Source organism: Entelurus aequoreus, linkage group LG11 (assembly GCF_033978785.1).
Source record: "Entelurus aequoreus isolate RoL-2023_Sb linkage group LG11, RoL_Eaeq_v1.1, whole genome shotgun sequence".
Classification (NCBI taxonomy): Eukaryota; Metazoa; Chordata; class Actinopteri; order Syngnathiformes; family Syngnathidae; genus Entelurus; species Entelurus aequoreus.
The window spans coordinates 36,349,391-36,362,476 of NC_084741.1; the positions used below are offsets into that span (position 1 = coordinate 36,349,391).

At 39.3% G+C, this 13,086-nt stretch overlaps 1 protein-coding gene across 4 annotated transcripts in view; it reads left to right on the forward strand.

Moving 5' to 3' along the window:
- Positions 1-13,086, forward strand: part of fhod3b (formin homology 2 domain containing 3b) — a 249,433-nt gene that overhangs the window by 44,126 nt on the left and 192,221 nt on the right. The window lies entirely within an intron of this gene.

Consider the following 13,086-nt stretch of genomic DNA (forward strand, 5'->3'; position numbering starts at 1 on the left):
CAAGAGGTCAGGAGCTGGAGCGAGGCGTCGTTGTCCGGGGGCAGGCAAAAGGTCGAGATCCGGGAAGGCAGCAGGGAGTCCAAAGGAGATCCGGGGAGACGAGACACACAGCTCGAAACCAGGGAATGACGCGGAGCTGCAGACGTGTAGGGCTTATTGTACAGATACAAGTAGCTACGTTCTGGCACTGGAACGCAGGACACGCTGCCTTAAAAAGGGAGTGGAGTCCTCATCAGTGTCAGGTGTGTTGATTCCCGATTGAGTGCAGCCGCGCAGAGGCGCGGCCGCAGCAGGAGAGGAACGCCCGTGGGCGTGTCCAGCGGTGCGCGCAGAGGAGCGCACAGCTGAATGTGCGGCGGCAGGAGCTTGAGCCGTAACACTAATATGTTAACCTAGCACGATGTTGCTGTTAAAATGAGAGTGTAATGCAGTGCTTCTCAATTATTTTGTTATGCTCGCCCCAGGAAGAAGAAAACATCACCCTCCACTCTCTGCCACGAATATAAATAGTATTACATTAGTCTATAAAGTTGTATCCTTATTCATATTAAAGAAAACAAAGACACAATAAATATAGATCAACTTACAGAAAAGAATACCTTTAACATGTTTTTAGTCTTTAACAGAAAAGGTTGAATGTGCATCAATTTGCCTGACATTAAAGAGAAAATTAAATCCAAATTTAAACTAACATTTTTTTTATCGACATGCGCCATTTGATACTAAACAATACAATTAAACTCAATCAATATAAATATATTGATCAGCAACATACAAAACACTTTAATCTACAAAACTAGAGTGAATGCAACAAATTGTGCGGATTTTTTTTTTAATAAATGGAAATGAGCAAGTGAGGCTTAATGGCTCCAATGAGCATGTTTTGCAGTGTGCAGCTTTTCGAAGCGGCGTTTGAAGCACGATACTCTATGATACTAATAAAGCATGTTACTACTTGCATCGCACCCTCATTTGAGAAGGACAAGTGTAATGTTAGCACTGTAGTTCATAGGGCTGCGAATCTTTGGGTGTCCCCCGATTCGATTCAATATCGATTCTTGGGGTCACGATTTGATTATAAATCGATTTTTTCGATTCAACGCGATTCTCGATTCAAAAACGATACTTTTCCGATTCAAAACTCTTCATTCAAATTCTCTATTCATTCAATACATAGGATTTCAGCAGGATCTACCCCAGTCTGCTGACATGCAAGCAGAATAGTAGATTTTTGTAAAAAGCTTTTGTAATTGTAAAGGACAATGCTTTATCAACTGATTGCAATAATGTACATTTGTTTTAACTATTAAATGAACCAAAAATATGACTTATTTTATCTTTGTGAAAATATTGGACACAGTGTGTTGTCAAGCTTATGAGATGCGATGCAAGTGTAAGCCACTGTGACACTAATGTTCTTTTTTTAATTTTTATAAATGTGTAATGATAATGTCAATGAGGGATTTTTAATCACTGCTATGTTGAAATTGTAACTAATATTGATACTATTGTTGATAATATTCATTTTTATTTCACTACTTTTGGTTTGTTCTGTGTCGTGTTTGTGTCTCCTCTCAATTGCTCTGTTTATTGCTGTTCTGAGTGTTGCTGGGTCGGGTTTGGTTTTGGTATTGAATTGCATTGTTATGGTATTGCTGTGTATTGTTTTGTTGGATTGATTAATAAAAAATAAAAAATAAATTAAATTAAAAATAAAAATCGATTTTTGAAAAATGAGAATTGATACCGAATCGTACAACGTGAGAATCGCGATTTGAATTCAAATCGATTTTTTCCCACACCCCTAGTAGTTCATATAGCTATACTTGAGTGACCTCCTGTCCTACTCTTTAATGTTATGTTGTACAATGAGATGTATGGCATGTATAAGTGAGTTAAAACATATACATATAAAACATGCATATAAACATAAATATAAAAGTGGATGAAGTACACTAACGCTTTGTGGAGACACACACACACACACGTGCAGCATTAAAGATACAAACACACAAAACTCCCATATTTTTCCCTCCTTTCACAGCATTTTTAATGTTTCAATATTTTCTCGTATTATCTTCCATGAAAAAAGGCACAGTACATGTACATGAAAATTCATTATTTTCCATATTTTAAAATGCGAAAAGATATGGTTCCAACTTCCCAGTTGCCTAAATTCCAGCATCAATGCTAGAATTTGGGGAGCACACAGTCACAGTTTTGAGGAACCTATACCAGCAGGCACAAGATATTAAAACAATGTTGAGAACTTTGTTAAATTCAAACCTAACGTTTTGATTGATTGATTGATTGATTGAGAAGTTTATTGACATCTTAAAGAAGTGAATCCATGTAATGCTTTTAAAAGGCAAATGGATGGCACAAAAAGCCAAAAGTCTTGTTTCCATTGTGGTCCAAAACATGCTTCTTGACAACGTTTAATCAATGTTGGGATCTGATGTTGATTTGACTATTGAATTTGGGTCGTTTCCCAATCAATATTCTACAACACAAATACAACATTGAAACAGCATGCTTTTTGACAACAATTATTCAATGTCAGGTTGTGACGTTGATTAGAACATTGACATTTGGTAATTTCCTAACCAACAACGTGGATCCAATGTTAGACATCAATGTTGTCTCAAATTTACAAATACAACTATTTTGCAAAGTTGTTAAAAATGTCAGTTTTAAAGGACATGTATGTACAATCAACGTTGTATCAATGTCTTGTGCCTGCTGGGATGAGACTTAATAAAAAAAGTTAAAAAATGCTTTTGATACAGGACCTTTAACATATGTTACTTCAAGGCGCCATCTTACCGCAGTCTGCCTACGCTCTACTGCATTTCATTACTTCTCTGACTTTATGGCTGACAGTATTTCAAGTTGCTAATGTAAAAAGTGGCGATTATCATGATTATTGGCAAGAACGATCACATTGATTCCGCTACACGTTTATGTTGCGTGTCTTTGCATGTTCTCGTGCATGAGCTGATTTCTGCTTGGCACGTGACATCTGCGTGACAATTTTGGGGTTTCAGTTTTGTTTTTCCTCTGCTAGGGTTTCATCCTGTCTAGTGCTCTTACTTTTTATCCATTGGTTTTGTCTTGCATTTACTTTACCATTGTTGAGTGCCGTTTTCCAAACATACTTTTAATTAGTGATCAATGGTTTATCGGCCAGTGTCGCTTTCCTTGCGACACTGGTTTGCTCATCAATCAATCAAAGTTTATTTATATAGCCCTAAATCACAAGCGTCTCAAAGGGCTGCACAAGACACAACGACATCCTCGGCTCAGATCCAACACCAGGGCAAGAAAAAACTCAACCCTATAGGATACAATGAGAAACCTTGGAGGGGACCGCAGTTATGGGGACCCCGCCCCTGGGCGACCGGTGCAATGGATGTCGAGTGGATCTAGTTAATAGTGTGAGAGTCCAGTCAATAGCGGGGCCAGCAGGAGATCATCTTGAGTGGTCAGCAGCGCAGAGACGTCCCCAACTAATGCACAGATGAGTGGTCCACCTCGGGTCCCGACTTTGAACAGCTTGCGCGTCATTTGTAGTCACCTAATAACCTCTCTAAGCAGGAGAGGGGGGCTGAGCAGAAAAGAGACAGCAGATCAACTGGTCTAAAAAGGGGGTCTATTTAAAGGCTAGAGTATACAAATGAGTTTTGAGATGGGACTTAAATGCTTCTACTGAGGTAGCATCTCTAACTGTTACTGGGAGGGCATTCCATAGTATTGGAGCCCGAATAGAAAACACTCTATAGCCCACAGACTTTTTTTTGGGCTCTGGGAATCACTAATAAGCCAGAGTTTTTGAATGCAGATTTCTTGCCGGGACATATGGTACAATACAATCAGCAAAATAGGCTGGAGCTAGACTGTGTAGTATTTTATACGTAAGTAGTAAAACCTTAAAGTCTCATCTTAAGTGCACAGGAAGCCAGTGCAGGTGAGCCAGTATAGGCGTAATATGATCAAACTTTCTTGTTCTTGTCAAAAAGTCTAGCAGCCACATTTTGTACCAACTGTAATCATTACAGTAATCGAGACGAGACGTAACGAACGCATGAATAATGATCTCGGCGTCGCTGGTGGACAAAATGGAACAAATTTTAGCCACATTATGGAGACGAAAGAAGACCGTTTTGTTATGTTCATTGTGACCACTTTATTTTTTGCCTGCCTAGTCCTATCTAAAAGACTTTGCCTACCATCTCTATATCCTGGGGTCATGTCGACAGCAACCATATATGTATTCGCTTTTATGACACTGACTTTGTGGATTATTTGAGTGATTTTATTCAGCCAGGTGTGGTGGGTTTTACTAGCATGGAGATTTTTCTGGTGCTCATAAAAATCGGTGGCGCTCTCGCACAGTTCCACTCATATGGACTCAAGGTGTCTATTGCTACTTGAGAAATACTTGGCTTGGGAACATACGATATGATTTGTTTGTCTCTCGTCATTCTTGGAACCATTGAGTGTTTTTGATACACTATATTGCCAAAAGTATTTGGCCACCTGCCTTGACTCACATATGAACTTGAAGTGCCATCCCATTCCTAACCCATAAGGTTCAATATGATGTCGGTCCACCTTTTGCAGCTATTACAGCTTCAACTCTTCTGGGAAGGCTGTCAACAAGGTTGCGGAGTGTGTTGATAGGAATTTTTGACCATTCTTCCAGAAATGCATTGGTGAGGTCACACACTGACTGGCACACTGACTGGCTCTCAGTCTCCGTTCTAATTCATCCCAAAGATTCAGGTCATGACTCTGTGCAGGCCAGTCAAGTTCATCCACACCAGACTCTGTCATCCATGTCTTTATAGACCTTGCTTTGTGCACTGGTGCACAGTCCTGTTGGAAGAGGAAGGGGCCCGCTCCAAACTGTTCCCACAAGGTTGGGAGCATGGAATTGGCCAAAATGTTTTGGTATCCTGGCGCATTCAAAGTTCCTTTCACTGGAACTAAGGGGCCAAGCCCAACTCCTGAAAAACAACCCCACACCATAATTCCTTCTCCACCAAATTTCACACTCGGCACAATGCAGTCCAACATGTTCCGTTCTCCTGGCAACCTCCAAACCGAGACTCGTCCATCAGATTGCCAGATGGAAAAGCGTGATTCATCACTCCAGAGAACGCGTCTCCACTGCTCTAGAGTCCAGTGGGACGTGCTTTATACCACTGCATCCATAGCTGAGATGCAGCTGCTCGGCCATGGAAACCCATTCCATGAAGCTCTCTGCGTACTGTACGTGGGCTAATTGGTAGGTCACATGAAGTTTGGAGCTCTGTAGCAACTGACTGTGCAGAAAGTGGGCGACCACTTTGCATTATGCTTTTCAGCATCCGCTGACCCCTCTCTGTAAGTTTACGTGGCCTACCACTTTGTGGCTGAGTTGCTGTTGTTCCCAAACTCTTCCATTTTCTTATAATAAAGCCGACAGTTGACTTTGGAATATTTAGGAGCGAGGACATTTCACGACTGGATTTGTTGCACAGGTGGCATCCTATGACAGTTCCACGCTGGAAATCACTGAGCTCCTGAGAGCGGCCCATTCTTTCACAATTGTTTGTAGAAACAGTCTCCATGCCTAAGTGCTTGATTTTTATACACCTGATTCTGATCATTTGGATGGGTGGCCAAGTACTTTTGGCAATATAGTGTATTTTGGACGAGCAGTTACGAGTCCAGCACATTAAAAAAACACTCTTGTTGTGAAGGCCACAACTATTCAACTATGCATCCTTTCAGCTCTTTTACGTTTGTAGGATAGCTCTCCTTTCAATATTTAAAATTTTCTTCTGGGCACACTTGGACATTGTTGACCAGCTCAAACGCAAGTTAGGATACATTTAAAATAAAATAAATGAAGTAGCCTTGTGAAATCTAAACACCGAGGAGTACCAGCTGGCTGCTTTGTGCGTGGAGCGACGTGTAAGAGTATCATTGACAGAGCAGTGCACTGTGTGTTCACAAATATGCATGGCTGGTCAATGGTTAAAGAAGTATCTTCGCCATGGAAACTGCACACTTTGTTTAGTCGTTTGCTGAGGCTGGTTGCAGAATTCACAAAATAAACGGTATTTTAATAAAACCCTGCTGTTCTCTGTATACAGGTTTCCTCCCATATACGTTTCAACAGACCTTGTCTTGATGTCGAATAGGAGCCAGGTTTCATGTCTTGTTCTGCCTGACATGAAGCCTTTGAACTAGTAATGCAGTCTGGTGATGATGAAGCTAATCATCAATACTTTTTTGTGACCACATTAAAAATATATATGGTATTTTGAATGGGTGACCTCCAAGCAGCAACAACCAGTTTAAAATTGGCTTGGCGTGATTAGCCATCACCTGGGCATGCGCATGAAATGTTGGACCACGAAAGAACCATAAAGTTTATTAGGAACCACATGAAGTTCATTGTTAGGATTACTTGAGCAGCGTCGGACTTCACCTCGACAGGCACGCCGTGTTCTTTGTTAGTGTGCCCAGTTTTCATTTAATTGGGGAGTGGGTGGGCCTTTCTTGTATTCCGTGCATGTTTGTTTGATTTGATAATGAGCACGCTGCTCTGCATTGCCTCAGGTGCAGTAAAGGGATACCGTTGCCGCAGTGAAGCCGACAGAAAGCAGACATTCGTGACTAAAGGCTTCTGGATCGAGTTCCTTTTTGCAGTCTCATGATGACAGATGTTGCTCCTGTCTCACATCTGCTCAAAGCTCGCTGCAATATTTGCTAAATAGCGGCGGTAGGAGGATGTCCCCTGCTGTGTAATCTGCTTGTGTGCCGTCTCCCGCTGCCTGCAGCAGGAAAGATGTCAGCGTATCTGACAGACTTGAATGCATCCAGTATTAATGAGTCTTTTCTTCTACTGTCAGGCCTACTGCTGTTTGAGTGTCACTAACAGTCAACTGCTTGGTGCGGCGCCAGTTGGAACACTCTCACTGCCAATCGTGTAGGAAGCATAAAGGCCTGTTTGTCGCAGCTGAATTGCTGATGGTGGCAACTGTATAACTGTAAGTGATTGCAATGTCTTACAGGCCACTTTGATTGACACTGGATATCTAAGTTAAAGAAGGAAAAAGCAACTCAAAGGCACCTCCAGTTAATAAATCAATGACATGAACGTTAACTGTAAATGGACTCGATGATTTAGCCGTTATCCTTGAATTGCCATGTTGGTGGTTTTTTTTTTTTTTTCGGTTCATGCTTTCAAACAGCGTACAAGAGGGTTGACTCTGCATCACTCTCATCAGCTGAGCATGTTTATTTCGGAGCAGAAATAAATGAACGGAGTGGACCTTCTTGTTCGTTATTGACAATCTTTATCTTAGAAGCACAATTAGGAGGAAAACAAATGGTTGATTGACACCTCCGTCTTCCTGGACGCATTCTCAGTCATTCGCGCGGACTGGACATTGGCCGAGAGCTAGCGGGCAGCCGAGGACGGAGTTGGTTGCTTTGTTGGGTCTGTTCCTGACTCTGCCCGTGCTGCCCGCCAGCAGACTATGGCGTGGAGCACTGCATGTACAGAACAGGCCACAAGTTTGGACACACCTTCTCCTCATTCAATGCGTTTTCTTTATTTTCATGACTATTTACATTGTAGATTGTCACTGAAGGCATCAAAACTATGAATGAACACATGTGGAGTTATGTATTCAACAAAAAAAGGTTAAATAACTGACAACATGTTTCATATTCTAGTTTCTTCAAAATAGCCACCCTTTGCTCTGATTACTGCTTTGCACACTCTTGGCATTCTCTCGATGAGCTTCAAGCACACCTGTGACGTGAAAAACATTGCACTTGTTGTATTGGTTTTGTTATTCTCCTGATGTAGGTATGATTATCACCTCTTTGTTTTTGCGTTAGGTTTTATTTTGGAGTTTTATATTTATACCCTTTTCCTTGTGTTTCACGCATTCCTATCCTATTTTTTGAAGTTTGTGTCTTCTTCTCTTATGGTTTTGACCTGTTGATAGAATGTCCTCATGACTGATTGTTTTTTGCTGTAAAATGATCGGAGGAAAAGAGTAAATATTGGTCGGTGTGTGTCAGTTTTACCATCTTTAACACTAGAAGTCCCAGCATTTTTCTGTCTACCTAGAAGACCCAGAGAGGGGTCATTTGGCCCGACGCTTTTCCCGAATACACTAATCACTCATTTTGTTATGGTAATGAGGCTGTTAGGGGCAGTTTGTCTAGGTAGACAGAAAAATTATACATGTGGGAAATGCCGAAAGGAGCAATGGCAGTGCCAGGATTGTGAGTGACTGCTCAAATGTATGTCAGTCACGTTTACATGGACATGGTTTTTCATTCTTTGTAAATATGCTTTTTTCTTTGTAAATTTTTTTTTTTAAACTATTTTTGGCACACAAAAATAACAATTGCTTCTGCAACAACCCTCCACACCAAAACTGGGAAAACAGTTGCTTTTTCATTCTTTGTAAATATGTTTTGTTTTGTATTTTTTTTAACAATAAATGTCAGAGTGTTGATCCCTTCATTCTGTTGATCCTTGCAAAAACACACACAACCTACCTCAGAACTAAAGCTTGAGCTGTAAGGTCCCCTCCCCCACACAGGCTCAAGTGGCCCCCTGCCGTGTGCCACTAACAGCCACATTTTCATAACAAAAGGAGTGTCCACAGGGGGGACTAGGGGTCAAATGACCCTCTTGTGTGTTTTCTAGGTAAAAGTGTCAATTGACCCTTCTCTGGGACTTCGCGTGTTAATGCACAAAATGTGTCAAAGTGGCCCTCCACTTTGGTTTGAATTTATTTCCCGTACTGTACCAGAAATTAAACCAAGACTATTAATTAGGGGTGTGGGAAAAAATCGATTCGAATTCGAATCGCGATTCTCACGTTGTGCGATTCAGAATCGATTCTCATTTTTTTTTAATTATTTTTTTTATTTGTAATTTTTTTTTTTTTAATTAATCAATCCAACAAAACAATACACAGCAATACCATAACAATGCAATCCAATTCCAAAACCAAACCCGAACCAGCAACACTCAGAACTGCAATAAACAGAGCAATTGAGAGGAGACACAAACACGACACAGAACAAACCAAAAGTAGTGAAACAAAAATGAATATTATCAACAACAGTATCAATATTAGTTACAATTTCAACATAGCAGGGATTAAAAATCCCTCATTGACATTATCATTAGACATGTATTTAAAAAAAAAAAGAACAATAGTGTCACAGTGGCTTACACTTGCATCGCATCTCATAAGCTTGACAACACACTGTGTCCAATATTTTCACAAAGTTAAAATAAGTCATAATTTTTTTTCATTTAATAGTTAAAAACAAATTTACATTATTGCAATCAGTTGATAAAACAATGTCCTTTACAATTATAAAAGCTTTTTACAAAAATCTACTACTCTGCTTGCATGTCAACAGACTGGGGTAGATCCTGCTGAAATCCTATGTATTGAATGAATAGAGAATCGTTTTGAATCGGGGAAAAAAATCGTATTTGAATCGAGAATCGTGTTGAATTGAAAAAAAAATCTATTTATAATCGAATCGTGACCCCAAGAATCGATATTGAATCGAATCGTGGGACACCCAAAGATTCACAGACCTACTATTAATGCTTATTTTGCCAGTATGGTTGTGAAATGCGTATTCATTTTTTTATTAATTAGACTCTCTAAAAATATTAAATTTGACTTGTTGAAACCTGGAGAAAAAGTTGTATCGGGACATCCCTAGTTATTACACTACTTCACCACTCTAGTTGTTTGTAGCACACACTATTGTATTGTTTTTATACAATATTCAAAGTTGGATTTTCTTATTCGAAAGTATTTTACATGGTAAAAAGATGGTGTTTTTGCGGGCCAATAATTGAATTCCAATTTAATTCAATGGGGGACATTGATTTGAGAAACAAGTATTTTGAGTTATAGGTTTGCAACCAAACCAATTAAACTCATAAAGACAAGTGCCAATAATTAGTTTTCAACTCAACGCTGCTATCCAGCTCGCAGGCCACGTTAGGCACTGAAGGATTTAAGGAGATAAGTCGTGAACGTAGGGAGGGTGTCTATGAGTGTACTAAGGATGTAACGATAAACGGTATTAATGGTAAACCACAATAAAACTCTCGATTAGTTCGTAGTATCGTTACAAATTTAAATGATAGGAAAAAAAAGTATTGTTAACTGCACTTTGATAAACTGATTGACAGGCTAGCACTACAGTAGATTCCTAGCCAGCTTAAATGCTAATATGAATACAAGAGACATTAACCTATTTCCCTAATAAGAAACATATCTAAACTTGTATAAATGTATTGCTGTCCGAGCAAGTAATATATTCAATTGTACACATTAAACCTACAGGCTCCATCTATACTTGGAGGAATATGACACGAACAGAGGTGTCTACAACAGGAAGTGAACTCACATCATGTCACAGAGTAAACCAGTATTGTTTACTTTTATCATTAAAAAAAACATTCTAAAACTTCTACAAGTTAAAACAAAAGAATATAAACACTTTTAAAAACTTAAATGAAAAAATTAAATGGTTCTTAAGAGGCCAGAACAATATTTAATGTTTCTTTTACCAAGAAATTAAATTTTTTGTCTACTTATGTTAATAATTTATTTGAATAAAACTTAAATCAAAAGATTTGTGTGTGTATCAGTACTTTTTGAACACAATAAACAATACAGCTAAACTCAGACACAATTTAAATCATTGTCATCAGCCCACAGAAGCAAAGAGAAACTATTATTAGTCACCTTGAGAGCCTCTCCCTGAAACCTAATAATCTTGTTAGAAAGCTAGAGGTAATAATGGACTCAGACTTAAACTTTAACAGCCACATTAAGTCAATAATACCAGCAGCTTTTTACCACCCGAAAAACTGCCAAAATTAGGAGGACAAAATGATGTTCACTAAGTACTCCCATCAGTGAAGCATACACACAGACATTTTAAACAGTGGGCTTTCTAACAATTGGGAAGGTTTGTGTCATGTTTGTCCTCAAACAAAAAACATACTAAAACAAAAAAAATATTTTCCCACCATCATTTTCCATTTTCAATCCTTTTTTAGAAATGCCTCAGTGACCCACTAGGGCAGCACCAAAGAGCCACATGCGGCTCGAGAGCCGCGGGTTGCTGACCCCCGGTCTAGAGTGTCATGTGTCGATGTAACAATAAAAGAAGGGATCCAGTTGTCGTCAAAATGACCTGTTCTATTCACAACATTACAGCTACTCCAAGTGCTAACTGCTAACCACAGACACATACACAGAATGTCGTAACGAGGAGATTGGTTGCAACACGCACATAATCACAACATTAAAGGCACGGAACAGCTCCATTTTAAAAAGAGAGGTAAAACAAAAGTAGTGAACAGAAGGAAAAACAGATAAACAAATACCGTGATAACGTCGGATAAGCAGAAACGCACAAATCCATTATTGTTTACAGGGAAAGTCACTACTTTTTCAGCATCTGCAGTGAGCAAACTTGTCCAAAAGATTGCGGCATAGCACAAACAATAACACACCTTTCCGTTTATGTTAGGTTATGCGCATGTCAAAGTAAAGTATTCCGATTTAAGGTGTAATGCATGAAAATGCACGTAATATCAAGATTTTTTTTCAGGGTTCATGTACATAGTAACATTCTAATCCAAATGATGACCAGATGAAATAAATGTTGTCCATGTACACGTGGCTACTGTTGGCAATGTTGAAGTTCAGGTTGAAAATACGTGTATTCAATTGTGCATATGACAGTTGAAACTATTTTATCCACACCTTTTGATTTTAATTTAATTCATGATTGTTTATGATGATTTTAAGTTGAGTTAGGATTATTTTTTATCATTTTTATGTTTTTAGTTTTGCCTTCTCGTGATTTTCTGTAAAGCACTTTTAAATGTTCTTGTATGCAAATTGTGACGTGTAAATAAACCTGCCTTGCATTTCCTTACAACAATAATTATAACAATTTTGGTAACATTAACCGTAATATGAAATGTTCTATATTGTTACATCCCTTACTTGCGTACAATCCTCTCCCAACGCTGCTCCCAAACTTGGTATGCATACCCTTTCATCTCCAAAAAGAAGTGAGCGTTTTCTTCTTCTTATAGTTTTATGGCCGGGCACAAAGGTGTATTACCGCCACCTGTATTGGAGTGTGAACTAGAATTCCCTGCCTTCTCCATCCATCACATACTACAACTTGCCATACTAAATTATATTCCATAAACCTGTCTCTTCTGCAAACTTCACTAAAACTGTCACTGCCATCCATTGTCAAACTTACGCTAATGTTAGCACTGCTCTAAGCTACATGCTGGCCTTGATGATTTATTTCTTTAATTCAATGAATAATATCCACTTCCTATTGGTACAGTCCTTCACATTCACTTCTTTTGGAGCCATCGATAGTGAAACTAAATTATGTCAGCCATCTAATTCTAGCTAATGCTAGCGAGTGAGACGGCACAAGTTTTGGTCAAATCTTGCATGGTTCACTGACATTCGCTGAACGGATACTTAAAAAAATAAAAATAAAAAAACTATTCAAGAGGGGCACAACGTATATGGGAGTAAATGTCAAGAACAGCATGGATGTCGGAAATCACTGAAGGGGGAAGGAAGTTGCACATTAGCAGTCTCTGTATGATGTCATATTTGTTAAACAGGCGCATCATAAATTCTGGCCTTATTCCTTTGAAACGCCAACTTTTTAGCATGCAGCTCCATACATAAATCAAAGAGCAGGCTTGTCGGTGAAGCAGTGAATAGCACAGGGCTGCATTGTTGCCATCTTTGTCTCAGATTGTCACTCAGACATTGTAAGTTGTTGACAGGATGGCAATGGGGTCTTTGCATGTTACCATTAATGCGGAGGGTGGAGTTGACCCGTGGGCCGCTCCCATCTTTCATTTTCACCCATGGCGACCTTTTCCTTGTTGTGCTGTCTGCCCTGTTCACTTTTGTTTTCCAGAAGCTGAAAACACAAGGTTTGTGTGCACTTGGTTTTTATTAAAGCTGTTTC